General features: G+C 37.4%; 1 pseudogene; it reads right to left on the bottom strand.

Annotated features, from left to right (window-relative positions):
- Positions 1–7,404: 7,404 nt before the first annotated feature.
- LOC101011972 lies at positions 7,405–8,247 on the bottom strand (annotated as a pseudogene).
- Positions 8,248–14,406: the final 6,159 nt, after the last annotated feature.

The following is a 14,406-nucleotide window of genomic DNA, read 5'->3' on the forward strand; positions in this document are numbered from 1 at the left end:
AACAGAACAGAAATTGAAGGCTCAAATGAAGTGTTCATGGAAGATTCGTGAGAGAGAAGGGCAAATATACACCAAGTAGATACTTCTCCTAGGGACATGCTTTGCAATTTGAGCATTTTTGAGCTTGCAATGGAATTTTAAAGCCATCCAGAAACAACAGATGTTTGAACCCAAATGATCCAATGTCTTGATGCCAAAATTAGGGCTCTGACGAGGAACATTAGAGTTGGAGCATATGAAGAATAACTTCAGTAACTCCTCTAGGACAACAGTTGAAAGATTTATTCTATGGCTTGGTGACCTACCCTTTTATCTGTGCCCATTTATATATGAAGTGATAAAAATCTCTGTCAAATGGGAGTATTAACAATCAAAATTCAAGTCTCTTTTCTAGGTCTGACTTCAATCTCTTCTTTCTCCTCTCTGAGCATTCAATCTCTAAACCGAATTATGAAATCAGAAGGAGGGTCCTTCTGAACATTATTTATTCCCAAACTTTTGCATATGAAAACCAATAATGGACCAATAATAGATTATGGCTGTACCTACCCAGCACAGAATTAACTAGCTAATTTAATAGTTGTAAGCAGCCAAGCTAGGTATTGTGAGCAAGCAAACAAAAACCAATCAACACCAACTCCCAACAACAATGAATAACCAAACTGCATTTTGCAAGCTACTTTTTTTTCCAGATTAAATCAGTAACTGATAAATGCTAAATCTCTGCTTTACTTGATTTTTTAATTTTTATTTTGAGACAGGGTCATGCTCTGTTAGCCAGGCTGAAGTGCAGTGGCATGATCATGGCTGACTGCAGCTTCTACCTCCTAGGCTCAAGCAATTCTACCACCTCAGCCTTCCAAATAGCTGGGACCACAGGTGTGTGCCACCATGCTTGGCCAATTTTTGTATTTTTTTGTAGAGACAGGGTCTCCCTATGTTGCCCAGGCTGGTCTTGAACTCCTGGGCTCAAGCAATCTTCCTGCCTTGGCCTCCCAAAGTGCTGAGATTACCGGTGTGAGCCACCATGTCTGGATTGCTTCACTTGATTTAAAATGACATGTCACTTAATCCTAAAACAAGAATGTTGTTTTTTCATTAGTTTGTTGGGTTTTTTTTTTCCTCCTGCCTCTCTGTTAAATAAGGAAATGCCATTTAGATACCAAATCACTTTACTCAGTTTCCAAAGAAACTTCTTATGTATCTCATTTACCATATAAACTTCCTTTCCTATGGCCAGGCACAGTGCCTCACACCTGTAATCCCAGCACTTTGAGAGGCCGAGGTAGGAGGATTGCTTGAGCCCAGGAGTTGAGGACCAGCCTGGGTAATATAGTGAGACCTCATCTCTAAAAATAAATAAATAAACACCAATGAAACTTCCCAGCCAGGTAGCAAGGTTTATTTGTTTCCAGAAAAATGCAAGCGTAAAGATATTTCTTAACTCAGCCACTCAAATGCTGTAAAATAGCACCTTTGAGGAGAAAGTGGCAGTATGATCGTGGTTCTAAAAGGCAGCCAGGAACTCAAATTGTAACTGCATTTTAAAAATAGCGTCGCAGCTATGATTACAATTTAGCTCCATAGCACGTAAGCGTGGTATGAACAGGAAATGGGAGTACATCTTCAGAGCCTGATAAGATTCACTAATGTAAGACATATGCTCCGTTTCTCAGCTTGCAAGCTAGGCCCAGCCAGAAAGAAGGAAAGCATATATGTTTATCTTTAACCTAACGATCAGATTTAAAAACCTTGGAAGATTTTTTGAATTGCTATTGAATTAAGTGATGAACTCGAGAAATGTGCAGCATAGATTCAATTGTGAATTTGAAAAATAAAGATTTGAAGTAACTTCCAAAGGAAAATTAATTGTTAGCTATGCATCACAAGCCTGGGTTATCTCAGGGCAGCCTCAACAAGGCAGAACTTGTCCTTAGAGAAATCACTGCTGATCAAGGGGACATTCCTAACAAAAGTATCTCCATTATCTATGAAAGGCCAAAGTTGAGTTCACCAAGGATGGTATGTTTTAAGAACATTCTACAGCATCAATAATTATTCAGAATTCTACTTAGAACAAGTAGAAATATGTCAGGATGCCTTTAATATGACTCATATTTTAGGAGGGAACTGATGGTTTATTTGCCTCCAGATTTGTTTTAGAAAAAGTAGAAGATAGTGCAATGCGGTTCAACAGTGGACACACAGCAGTACGTTTATGCACAAACTAATCAAATCACCCAATTTTACAGTCCACATTAAAGACAACGGAAAGGAGCTAAATATCAGTGTCTATAATCAAATACAAATTGGATTTATAATCCTTTGATATAGATAATGGTAAAGAAAAGTTGACACATTTGGAAAATAACACCCCTCCCCCACTACCCCCCACCAAAAGTATTATGATTTAGATTTCTAGTTTCTATTTCTTAGCCAAAAACGTCTAGGTTTTTCTTGTTATTCAGAATAAGAATAAATTCACTCATTCCACAAATGTTTATTGAGGGTTTCCCTTGCATGAAGCACTGTTGATATAGCAATGGGAAAGACAGATAAGAAGCTTACATGCTAGTAGGAGAAGTCAGCTAATAAATAAATAAACAAGAGTTCTTCAAGGGTAATTAGTGCTGTGAAGGGAATGAAAGAGTGATGTGTAGAGAAAGACAGAAAAGGTGGGGACTATTTTAAATAGGATGGTCAAGGAAAGGCTTGTTTGAGCTGAGACCTGAAGAGAAAGAAGCCAAGTAAGTGAATATACCGGGGAATGCTCTGGAGTAGAGGCAAGAACTAGTGCAAAGTTCCTGAGGCAGTAACAGGCTTGACTTCTTCAAGGAACAGAAAAAAAGGCAGCAAGGTGATAATTAATGAGGAGAGGGGAAAAGATCAGCTTGGAAAGGCAGGCAGGTACCAGATCACATGGGACCTGTTGTACCTTGATAACAGGTCGGGACTTTATACGAACAATAAAAAGCCATTGAAGAATTTATCAGTGAGGAACTTTGATCTGATTGATATATTATAATTAAAATAAAAATAATATCTGATCTGATTTTATTTTAATTACACATTTTTTTCAGGCATCTAAGAACTTATAGACAACAAGAAAAGGGATACCTTAAGAAATTAGATTCGGTTAAAATCCCCATGGTACTCTTCTCAGTCCTATTCCCCTCCCTCTTTAAACGTATCTGCCTTTATGCTTGTAATTTTCTTGCATGTTTTTGTGCTTTTACCACATATACTCATACATATCTATAAACAATATGTAGCACTGCCTTGCATGTTTTTAAACTTTATATGAATGGTACCATACTGTGCATATTCTTCTGTACTTGCTTTTTTACCTTCAGTATTATGTTGCTGAGATTTATCCATGCTCATTAATCCTTAGCAACTATTTAGCATTTTCTTGGATTAACATGTCATGATTTCTCCATTCCTTGGTTGAAGGGCATTTATGTTGTTTTCAATGTTTTTGTTCATATCTCCCTGGGCAGGCAATGGAAAATAGACAAGAGTAGAAACACATAAGCCAGTTGGAAGACTATTCAGTAGCCCAGCAGAAAGCCAGTGGAGGCTAGGATTAAGAGAATAGCAATCGAGATGAAAAGAAATGGAGAAACTTGGTATATGTTTTGGAGATGCAGCTGATTGGACTTGCTGATGAATTTGATAGGCAGGAGGGCTTGCTGAGAGGTGAAAAATCAAGGATGAATACTAATTTTTGGCCTTGAGCAATTTTAAAGGCATCTAAAGGCTGAAATCTAGAACTCTAAAAGGTCTTTTATGATGTGGTATTTTAATTACTTAAGGTTAGTGAAAATCTTATCTTACTTATACTTGTGTCTCCTCTAGTGCTTTGCAATGTATAATATTAGGTACCCCATAAAATTTGTTGAACAAATAAGTGATTGAATTAATAATAGACTTTACAATTGGTTATCTACGGTGCATAGGAATTATATTTAGATTTAGTCATATGACAATCTTGAATATTATCAGAAGAAAATGAAATGATGCTAGATTTTATTAAAATAATGTAGGAATAAATCCATTTATCTTTGGGAATTATTAATAAAGCAAGATTGGCTATATGTTAAACATTTTTGAAGCTGAGTAGTATATGAGAGTTGACTTTTTGTGAATGTTGGAAAATTCCATGATAAAAAGTTTAAAAAGGCCGGGTGCGGTAGCTCATGCCTGTAATCCCAGCACTTCGAGAGACCGAGGTGGGTGGATTGCCTGAGCTCAGGAGTTCAAGACCACCCTGGGCAACATGGTGAAACCCCGTCTCTACTAAAATACAAAAAATTCGCTGGGTGCAGTGGTTGGTGCCTGTAGTCCCAGCTACTCGGGAAGCTGAGGTAGGAGGATCGCTTGAACTCAGGAGGTGGAGGTTGCAGTGAGCCAAGATTGTGCCACTGCACTCCAGCCTGGGCAACACAGTGAGACTCCAGCTCAAAAAAAAAAAAGTTTAAAAAGAGATCTTTAAAAATTTAGCCATTTCCCCATCGAGAAGAGAACTGTCCCCTATTTGGCACTTCAAATATTAGGTTGGTGCAAATGTAATTGCAGTTTCTACCATTAAAAGTAATGTAAACATCCAAATAATAACCACTCTAAGGAAGCAGCTTTTCAGAGAATTTAGGAATTCCAGCCAAGTTCTTAACTTCTTGGGGCTTATAAACCCCTGAGAAAACATGATGAAACATATGAACACTGTTCCCGGAAAAAAAGCATGTATATACAAATTTGCATAAATATAGCCAGGTGTTGACATTCTTTGAAGCTAGTGCCATAGACCAGATTAAGAAAAGAAGGTCAGTTAAAGACCTGCATAGAAGTTCTGATACTATTATATGAGTTCTTAGGTAATTTGTTAATGTGAAATTTTGTCACAGTACTTTTTAAATTGTTTGATATTCTACTCCACAGTTGGTACTTACATTCCTATCCAGAGTTCGCAGTCAGACGATTGGGGTTTGAGCATTCCTTTTGCCACTTTTAAGCTATATGATCTTGGAAAGTCACTTAACCTTTCTGAGTCTCAGCTTCTTTATCTGTAAGTTTGAAATAGTAATAAATACACTAAGTGCTATTGTGTGATTAAAATGAGCTAATATAGTTGAAAGTCCTTCATAAGATTTAAAGAGCACTGTAAATTGGTGGTCATATTTTATACCATTATGTGCCAGAAATTCTTCTAAACTTTATTTTTTGAGATGGAGTTTTGCTATTTTTTTTAACGAAAAAGTATTTTATTATTTTGCTGCAAAGCTGTTGCTTCACATGTAAAAATAGCACCAGCAAATGCAGTATATTGCAAAATTAAGATAGTGTTGTTCTTCATCTGACACTGTACAAGCAACAAAAACTTTTTCACTCCCTGTTATTTCCAGTGGAAAGATGATTAAGTATTTCAACCCAAATCCAGGTACGGATATACACAAGTTACAATATTATAGAAGGCTTAAGAATAACAACGTTATTTTTGAATTATGTAATTTTTTTTTATACTTTAAGTTCTGGGATACATGTGCAGAACTTGCAGGTTTGTTATCTAGGTATACACGTACCATGGTGGTTTGCCGCACCCATCAACCCAACATCTACATTAGTTATTTCTCCTAATGCTACCCCTCCCCTAGGCCCCCACCCCAGGACAGACCCTGGTGTGTGATATTCCCCTCCCTGTATCCATGTGTTCTCATTGTTTAACTCCCACTTGTGAGTGAGAACATGCGGTGTTTGGTTTTCTGTTCCTGTGTTAGTTTGCTGAGAATGTGGGTTTCCAGCTTCATCTATGTCCCTGCAAAGGACATGAACTCATCACTTTTTATGGCTGCATAGCATTCCACAGTGTATGTGTGCCACATTTTCTTTATCCAGTCTATCATTGATGGGGATTTGCGTTAGTTCCAAGTCTTTGCTATTGTGAACAGTGCTGCAGTAAACATACGTGTGCATGTGTCTTTATAGCAGCATGATTTATAAGTCTTTGGGTATATACCCAGTAATGGGATTGCTGGGTCAAATAGTATTTCTGGTTTTACATCCTTGAGGAATTGCCACACTGTCTTCCACAATGGTTTACCTAATTTACACTCTCACCAACAGTGTAAAAGCATTCCTGTTTCTCCACATCCTCTCCAGCATCTGTTGTTTCCTGACTTTTTAATGATTGCCTTTCTAACTGGCGTGAGATGGTATCTCATCATGGTTTTGATTTGCATTTCTCTAATAACCAGTGATGATGGGCTTTTTTTCATATGTTTGTTGGCCACATAAATGTCTTCTTTTGAGAAGTGTCTGTTCATATCCTGTGTCCACTTTTTGATGGGGTTGTTTGTTTTTTTCTTGTAAATTTGTTTAAGGTCCTCATAGATTCTGGATATTAGCCCTTTGTCAGATGGTTAGATTGTAAATATTTTTTCCCATTCTGTAGGTTGCCTGTGCACTCAGATGATAGTTTCTTTTGCTGTGCAGAAGCTCTTTAGTTTAATTAGATCCCATTTGTCAATTTTGGCTTTTGTTGCCATTGCTTTTGGTGTTTTAGTCATGAAGTCTTTGCTCATGCCTATGTCCTGAATGGTATTGCCTAGGTTTTTTTTCCAGGGTTTTTATGATTTTAGGTCTTACATTTAAGTCTTGAGTTAAATTTTGTATAAGATGTAAGGAAGGGGTCCAGTTTCAGTTTCCTGCATATGGCTAGCCAGTTTTCCCAGATCATTTATTAAACAGGGAATCCTTTCCCCATTTCTTCTTTTTGTCAGGCTTGTCAAAGACCAGATGGTAGTAGATGTGTGGTGTTATTTCTGAGGCCTCTGTTCTGTTCCATTGGTCTATATATCTGTTTTGGTACCAGTACCATGCTGTTTTGGTTACTGTAGCCTTGTAGTATAGTTTGAAGTCAGGTAGCATGATGCCTCCAGCTTTGTTCTTTTGGCTTAGGATTTTCTTGGCTATATGGGCTCTTTTTTTGGTTCCATATGAAATTTAAACTAGTTTTTTTCTAATTCTGTGGAGAAAGTCAATGGTAGCTTCATGGGGATAGCATTGAGCCTATAAATTACTTTGGGCAGTATGACCATTTTCACGACATTGATTCTTCCTATTCATGAGCATGGAATGTTTTTCCATTTGTTTGTGTTCTCTCTGATTTCCTTGAGTAGTGGTTTGTAGTTCTCCTTGAAGAGGTTCTTCACATCCCTTGTAAGTTGTATTCCTAGGTATTTCAATCTCTTTGTAGCAATTGTGAATGGGAGTTCACTCATGATTTGGCTCTCTGTTTGTCTATTATTGGTGTATAGGAATGTTTGCGATTTTTGCACATTGATTTTGTATCCTGAGACTTTGCTGAAGTTGCTTATCAGCTTAAGGACATTTTGGACTGAGATGATGGGGTTTTCTAAATATGCAGTCATGCCATCTGCAAACATTATATAATTTTTATAACTAGTTTTTACCATGGATAATTTAATGAATTCTGAATATTAGAGCCTAGTCTAAAAAATCATAGGGTATTGTAAAAAAAAGAAGAATATTATGTTTATCTATAATCATTTGAAAGATAAAGGGAATTGTCTTTCATTAGTGTTAACAGTAGTTTTTCTCCCATTGGTAATGCTAAAAGTTGCTATTCTAAGTCTTCTATCTACCGCTAATTTAAGACAATTCTGCTGGGTTGCATAATTTATACTAGTTTATTTAGGGGTTCCATTATCACTCCTCAATAGATTTCATGTATTCCTCATACACTTCTTCACTCATGAGTTCATCTAGTTCTGAAGAGTTACTCAGTGTCATCTTGATCAGCCAACCATCTTCATAACAAGATTTGTTGACAACTCCTGGATTTTCTGCAAGTGCTTCATTAATTTAAGTTACTTCTCCTGAATAAAGAGAATAGATTTCACTAGCAGCTTTCACACTTTCCAAAGCACCAAACTCATCTTGTTTGTTCAATTTTGTCCCAACTTCAGGCAGACTACAGTAAACAACATCTCCCAAAGCTTCTTGTGCAAAATTATTGATTCCCACTGTTCCAATACCATTTTCTGTTGTTATCCATTAATGCTTCTCTGTGAATTCAGGAACCCAGAGCAGAACGGGTCCTGTGCGCAGCGTCCAGATGGCGCCCGCCCCCAGCTGCCAGGGCCTTGGCAGGCAGGGCGCGGCGGGTGCCCCAAGCGCGTGCAGGCTGCAGAGCACGGCCCTCATGCTCTGCGCTGCTCACAGCGCCATGTTCGCAGGAGTTTCCCTCTTGGCGCCCAGGCTGGTGCAATAGCGCGATCTTAGCTCTCTGTAACCTCCGGCTCCCGGTTCAAGCGATTCTCCCCCCTCAGCCTCCCAAGTAGCTGGGATTACAGGGGCCTGCCACCACGCCCAGCTAATTTTTGTATTTTTAGTAGAGATGGGGTTTCACCATGTTGGTCGGCTGGTCTCGAACTCTTGACCTCAAGTGATCCACCCACCTCGGCCTCCTAAAGTGGTGAGATTACAGGCGTGAGCCACCGCGCCCATCCTAAACTAAGTACTGTCATTAACTTCATTTTTACCCATTAGAAAATTGAGGTTCGGAGAAGTCAAGTAACTTGCTTGGTGTCACACAGCTAGTAAGTAGTGGAATTAGGATTTGAGCCCAGCCATTCTGACTCTAGATTATCTGCTCTTAATTCTTATGCTGTGAATTACATTATTATTCACTCAAAATATAACATCCCTCCACTGCCCTATGATATAATGTTTTGATCATCTGATTAATTCTATTAACCTAGCACAGTGAGGAAAACTTTAATTCAAGTGGCAGTCAAATTCTAAGAAAAAAAAGGTATGCCACTTTCATCTGTTAAACCTTGTCTTGGTTTTTAAAACAATTTTTAATTAAAGTGTTTTACATTTAAATTTCATATTCTTAATATTTTTTCTTTCTTTTTTTTTTTTTCTTTGAGAGAGAGTCTTGCTGTGTCACCCAGGCTGGAGTGCAGTGGCACAATCTTGGCTTGCTGCAACCTCTGCTTCCCAGGTTCAAGCAGTTCTCCTGCCTCAGCCTCCTGAGTAGCTGGGATTACAGCTAATTAGACCACCAGCTAATTTTTGTATTTTTATTTTTATTTTTATTTGTTATTATTATTTGTTTTTTGAGATGGAGTCTCGCTCTGTTGCCCAGGCTGGAGTGCAGTGGCACAGTCTCTGTTCACTCCAACCTCTGCCTCTCAAGTTTAAGAGATTCTCCTGCCTTAGCCTCCTGGGATTACATCACACTACCATTCCCTGCTAAGTTCAGTATTTTTAATAAAGACAAGGTTTTACCATGTTGGCCAGGCTGGTCTTGAACTCCTGACTTCAGGTGATCCACCTGCCTCAGGCTCCCAAAGTGCTGGGATTACAGGTGTGAGCCACTGTGCCCAGCCTAGTTTTTGTATTTTTAGTAGAGATGGGGTTTTGCCATAATGGCTAGGCTGATCTTGAACTCCTGGCCTCAAGTGATCCTCTGGGCTCAGCCTCCCAAAGTTCTGGGATTACAGGTGTGAGCCACCATACTCAGCCCTGTTTAACTTTTATATTGCAAAATTTTACTTTATTTAGGACTTTCTTTGGAGAAGTGCTTGTAGAGGCTGGGGCAGGGAAAACACAAGGTGAGTCTGAGGCATCACGTGGTGCCAAAAAAGTAAGAAGTGCTCAAAAAATAATGGGGGCATGTCAGGAAGACATAGGGGCCAACCAGAAAGAGCTCCCAGTGGCCACAGCTGAAGCAATTTGAGCAAAAAGTAAATAACAATAGCATTGGATTATAATTCACATAATAAATATTTATGAATTCATATTGATATTAACAAATAATTGAATTTTTAAAAACTAATGGGACAAAAGAGACAGCCTACATAAAATTCCAATTAATAAATATTAATTGGAAAAAATGAGGGAAATAAAAAATTAAAAACAGAACACCACACTAATATTTGTTGTTGCAGGCAAGATCCATTAATGGATGCTTAAAATCAGTGGAAGAGAAACAGGATATTTTCAATTTCAACATATCTTCCCCAAGATATTTATTAGTGATAAAGGTAAAAATAGTAACTTTGTAGTGGAGAAACCTGGCAAATAGCACCTTAACCAAGTGAAGGAGACTAGCATTACTGTAATAAGACATATCGGTATCATGAATCCCCGATCATGATGTTGTGAGAAGGGCCCATCATTTCTGTGTATGCTTGTCAAAAAAGGCATAAACTTGATTTAATCATGAGAAAACATCAGACACAGAAAACTGAAGAACATTCTACAAAAACCTGACCAGTACTCTTCAAAAATGTGAAAGTCATGAATGTCAAAGAGACACCGAGTCTACATAGAGTCATAGTTGACAATACATAGTTGGCAACTAAAAGGGCATAACAACTAAATGCAATGTGGGGCCGGGTGCACTGGCTCATGCTTGTAATCCCAGCCCTTTGGGAGTCCAAGGCAGGAGGATCACTTGAGTCAGGGTTTGAGACCAGCCTGACTAACACGGCGAAACCCCGTTTCTACTAAAAATACAAAAATTGGCCAGGTGTGGTGGCGTGGGCCTGTAATCCAAGCTACTTGGGAGGCAGAGGTAGGAGAATCACTTGAACCCAGGAGGTGGAGGTTGCAGTGACCCAAGATCATGCAACTGCACTCCAGCCTGTGCGACAGAGAGAGACTCCATCTCAAAAATAAAAAAAGAAAGAAAAGAAAAACCAAAAATAAGTAAATAAATGAACGCAATGTGGGATCCCAAATTGGATCCCAGAAAAGAAAAATGATGTTGGGAAAACCAGGGTAATACAAATAAAGTCTGTAGTTTAACTAATAATAGTATTATACCAATGTTAATCCATTAGTTTTGACAATTGTAATATGGTTACATAAAATGTTAACATTACGGGAAGCTGGATGAAGTGTACATGGGAATTCTTAGTTCTATTTTTGTAACTTTTCTGTAAGTCTGAAATTATGTCAAAATAAAATGTTAAGAAGAAAAGTAAGCCCAGACCCTGCATTGTTTTAAAAAACTGTTTAAACAATCTAGTCCAATATTTTCCCAAACTCAGTCATTTGAATATAAATTTCAGGATTTTTGACAATCTATGTAATAATAGTAATATCAACAACAACAATCAACGTGTATTGAATTATCACAATATTTGACAAGGAAGGAAAATGAGGCACAAAAAAGTAAGCAACTTATTCAAGGTCACAGAACTAATAGGTGGTAGGACTAAGATTCAACCTTAGATAATTTGATGTCGCATTCATCTTCATTTCTCCTCTATACTCTCTCTCACCTGTATCCTATGCTGCTACGATATGTATCATTATTTACTTGCTAACTTAAAATTAAACCCATTTTTAAACTTAAAAAACAATAATCAAGCAAAATAATAAGCTATGTTATAGGGTCCTCAGGACAGGAGTTTTTGTTTTATCCACTAATATTTTATTCACAAGTTCGTTGAACAGTGCCTGGCACACAGAAGGTACTCAACAAATATTTGTTGAGTGAATAAGTGAATAAATAACTTTATATCACACCTATAAGTAGCAAACCAGCATCATTTGCCAGAAATAGAAAGTTATCTTCTAAGTAAATATGATGAAAATAATATAATATTATTAAATGCAATTGCTTCCTGAAGGCTCTGGACCTGAGCCCAGTATCTCTATATTTAAAAAGTAATGTAAGTGTTAGAAGATATCAAAAGAGGTTACCAGTTCCAAACAGATGGATTCAAAGAGAATAATTTTCTGAGTAAACCAATTTTATTTGAAGTCATATCAGTATGCCACCTAAAATCATCATACAGAAGACTAGGGTAAGGCCCTATTCTTTAGGAAAGATGGCCTTCTTCTAAAGGAACCAGTTGAGTCAGGGTTCATATAATATTAGACAATTCAGTCTCTCTCAATCTTTTTCACTCCTCCTTAAATATCATCTTGTCTGTAATATCCTGCTTCCTCGTATTTACCTCTCTATTCCTACCACCAATCTCCTAGATAATTATTTGTCTCTGTTACACTCTTTGTGCATTTCTCTTTAATAGCACTTAAAACATAAATTTGTAAATTCATAATTATCTTTTCCTAAGTCTGTCTCCTTCACTTAAATTATAATTATTTTGGGCATCAGAGAGTGTGTCATAGCATGTTTACATCTCCAGAGCTCATACCAGTATCTAACAAGATGAAAGGCCCATAATAAACTGTTGATTTATTAAATTAAGGAAATTAGAGGAAAAGAGAGAACTATGCAATTTTCTTCTATCCTTGAAGCCATGATTTTGTCATTGCCTGCATTTGAGATGCTTATTCTTGAGATCATTCATAAGATCTTTCCAATACACATGAAGGTTCTACATGAAGATGAAAAGTACACACTGATCCTTTCCTTCAAAATACTTCAGAATTAATTTACTTCCTAGGGCAATTATAATACAGCATCTTTCTCCCTTTGGTAGAATAAATGCTTCGCCCAAGATGGGCACCTCCTTTGTAGATGTGACTGCAGCATTTTTGCAGCTTGCCGATAAAGCGGGATAGTGCTAAGCTCACTTTTTTATACCTGGGTGATGATCTCTGCTCTCCATAGAAAAAAATGATGGAACAATACAGGTCCTAGCTGACACAAGTAAGAAAGGTACAAGATAGTAAAGGAAACACATCACAGATCAACATTTTTACTAGAAACCAGAGCTGCAACCTTCCTCAGACATCTCTTAAGATGGCTAGTAACAGTTTCTTGGAAACAGTTTCTTGGAAAATAACCAATAACTATTGCATTTGAGAACAGGATTCAATATATGAATACAAGCCCTAATATAGAGGCACATGGCAAGCATCCCTAAGATATTGAGCTGAAATCATCTCCATATTGTGAAATTATTATTCAGAAAGCAATAGCTTTCATATATATATATCATATATAAATATATTTATATAGTATATATAATTAAAAATATATATTTATATATATTTATATATACATTATATATATAAAATACAATATATAAATACCTAGAAAAATAGAATGGAAAAGAGTCTATTTATAATAAGTGTTAATAAATATAAAATACTTCATCTTCATTCATAATCAGAGAAATGTTATCAAAATTGTAAAACCACACAGATAACTAGTTTTCTTCTATCAGACAGGTGAAAATCTAAAAGTTTTACAACATGCCCTATTGGCAAAGCTGTCAAGAAACAGGCACTCTTATGCATGCAGCATAAACTGGCAAGATTCTTATGGAAGGCAATTTGGTAATAATATCAAAATTACAAATGCATTTACACTTTAACCTGCCAACGTCACTTCTGGGAATTTATCCTTTACACCTGCAACATGTGAAATTACATATATACACTGTTATTTATTGCCTCACTGTTTGTAATAGCAAAGGATTGGGGAAAAAAGCCAAACATCCATCAAAAGGGCTTTTTTTGTACAAAATATATTTGTACAAAAATAAATTAGGCAGGCCTCAGTGGCTCACGCCTGTAATCCCAGCACTTTAGGAGGCTGAGGCAAGCGGATCGCCTGAGGTCAAGAGTTCGAGACCAGTCTGGCCAACATGGTGAAACCCCGTCTCTACAAAAATTACAAAAATTAGCTGGGCATGGTGGTGCATGCCTGTAGTCCCAGCTACTTGGGAGGCTGAGGCACAAGAATTGCTTGAACCTGGGAGGCAGAGGTTGTAGTCAGATAAGATTGTGCCACTGCATTCCACCCTGGGCGATAGAACAAGAATCTGTCTCAAACAAAAACAAAAACAAAAATAAATAAATAAAATAAATTGTATAAATCTCAATTGAGAGAAACTTTACAAAATGTCTGACCAGTACTCCTCAAAACTGTCAAGGTCATCAAAAACAAGAAACTTCCACAGCCAAGAGGAATCTGAGACACGATGACTAAACATAGTATAATATTATGAAACAGGAAAAGATAAAACTAAGGATATCTGAATAAAGTATACACTTTAGGTAGTAATAATAAATCATTATTGGCTCAATAATTGTAACAAGTGTACCATACTAAAGTAAGATGTTAACAATAGGGGAATCTGTCTGCCTGGTGTATGAGAATTCTCTGTACTATCTTCACAATATTTTTGCAAATATAAAACTGCTCTTAAAAATGAAGGTTAGTAGGCCGGGCACGGTGGCTCACGCCTGTAATCCCAACACTTTGGGAAGCCGAGGAGGATGGATCACCTGAGGTCAGGGGTTTGAGACTAGCCTGACCAATATGGTGAAACCCCATCTCTACTAAAAATACAAAAATTAGATGGTCATAGTGGCAGGCGCCTGTAGTCCCAGCTACTCTGGAGGCTGAGACAGGAGAATCGCTTGAACCCGGGAGGCAGAGGTTGGAGT

This window comes from Papio anubis, chromosome 4, assembly GCF_008728515.1.
Source record: "Papio anubis isolate 15944 chromosome 4, Panubis1.0, whole genome shotgun sequence".
Classification (NCBI taxonomy): domain Eukaryota; kingdom Metazoa; phylum Chordata; class Mammalia; order Primates; family Cercopithecidae; genus Papio; species Papio anubis.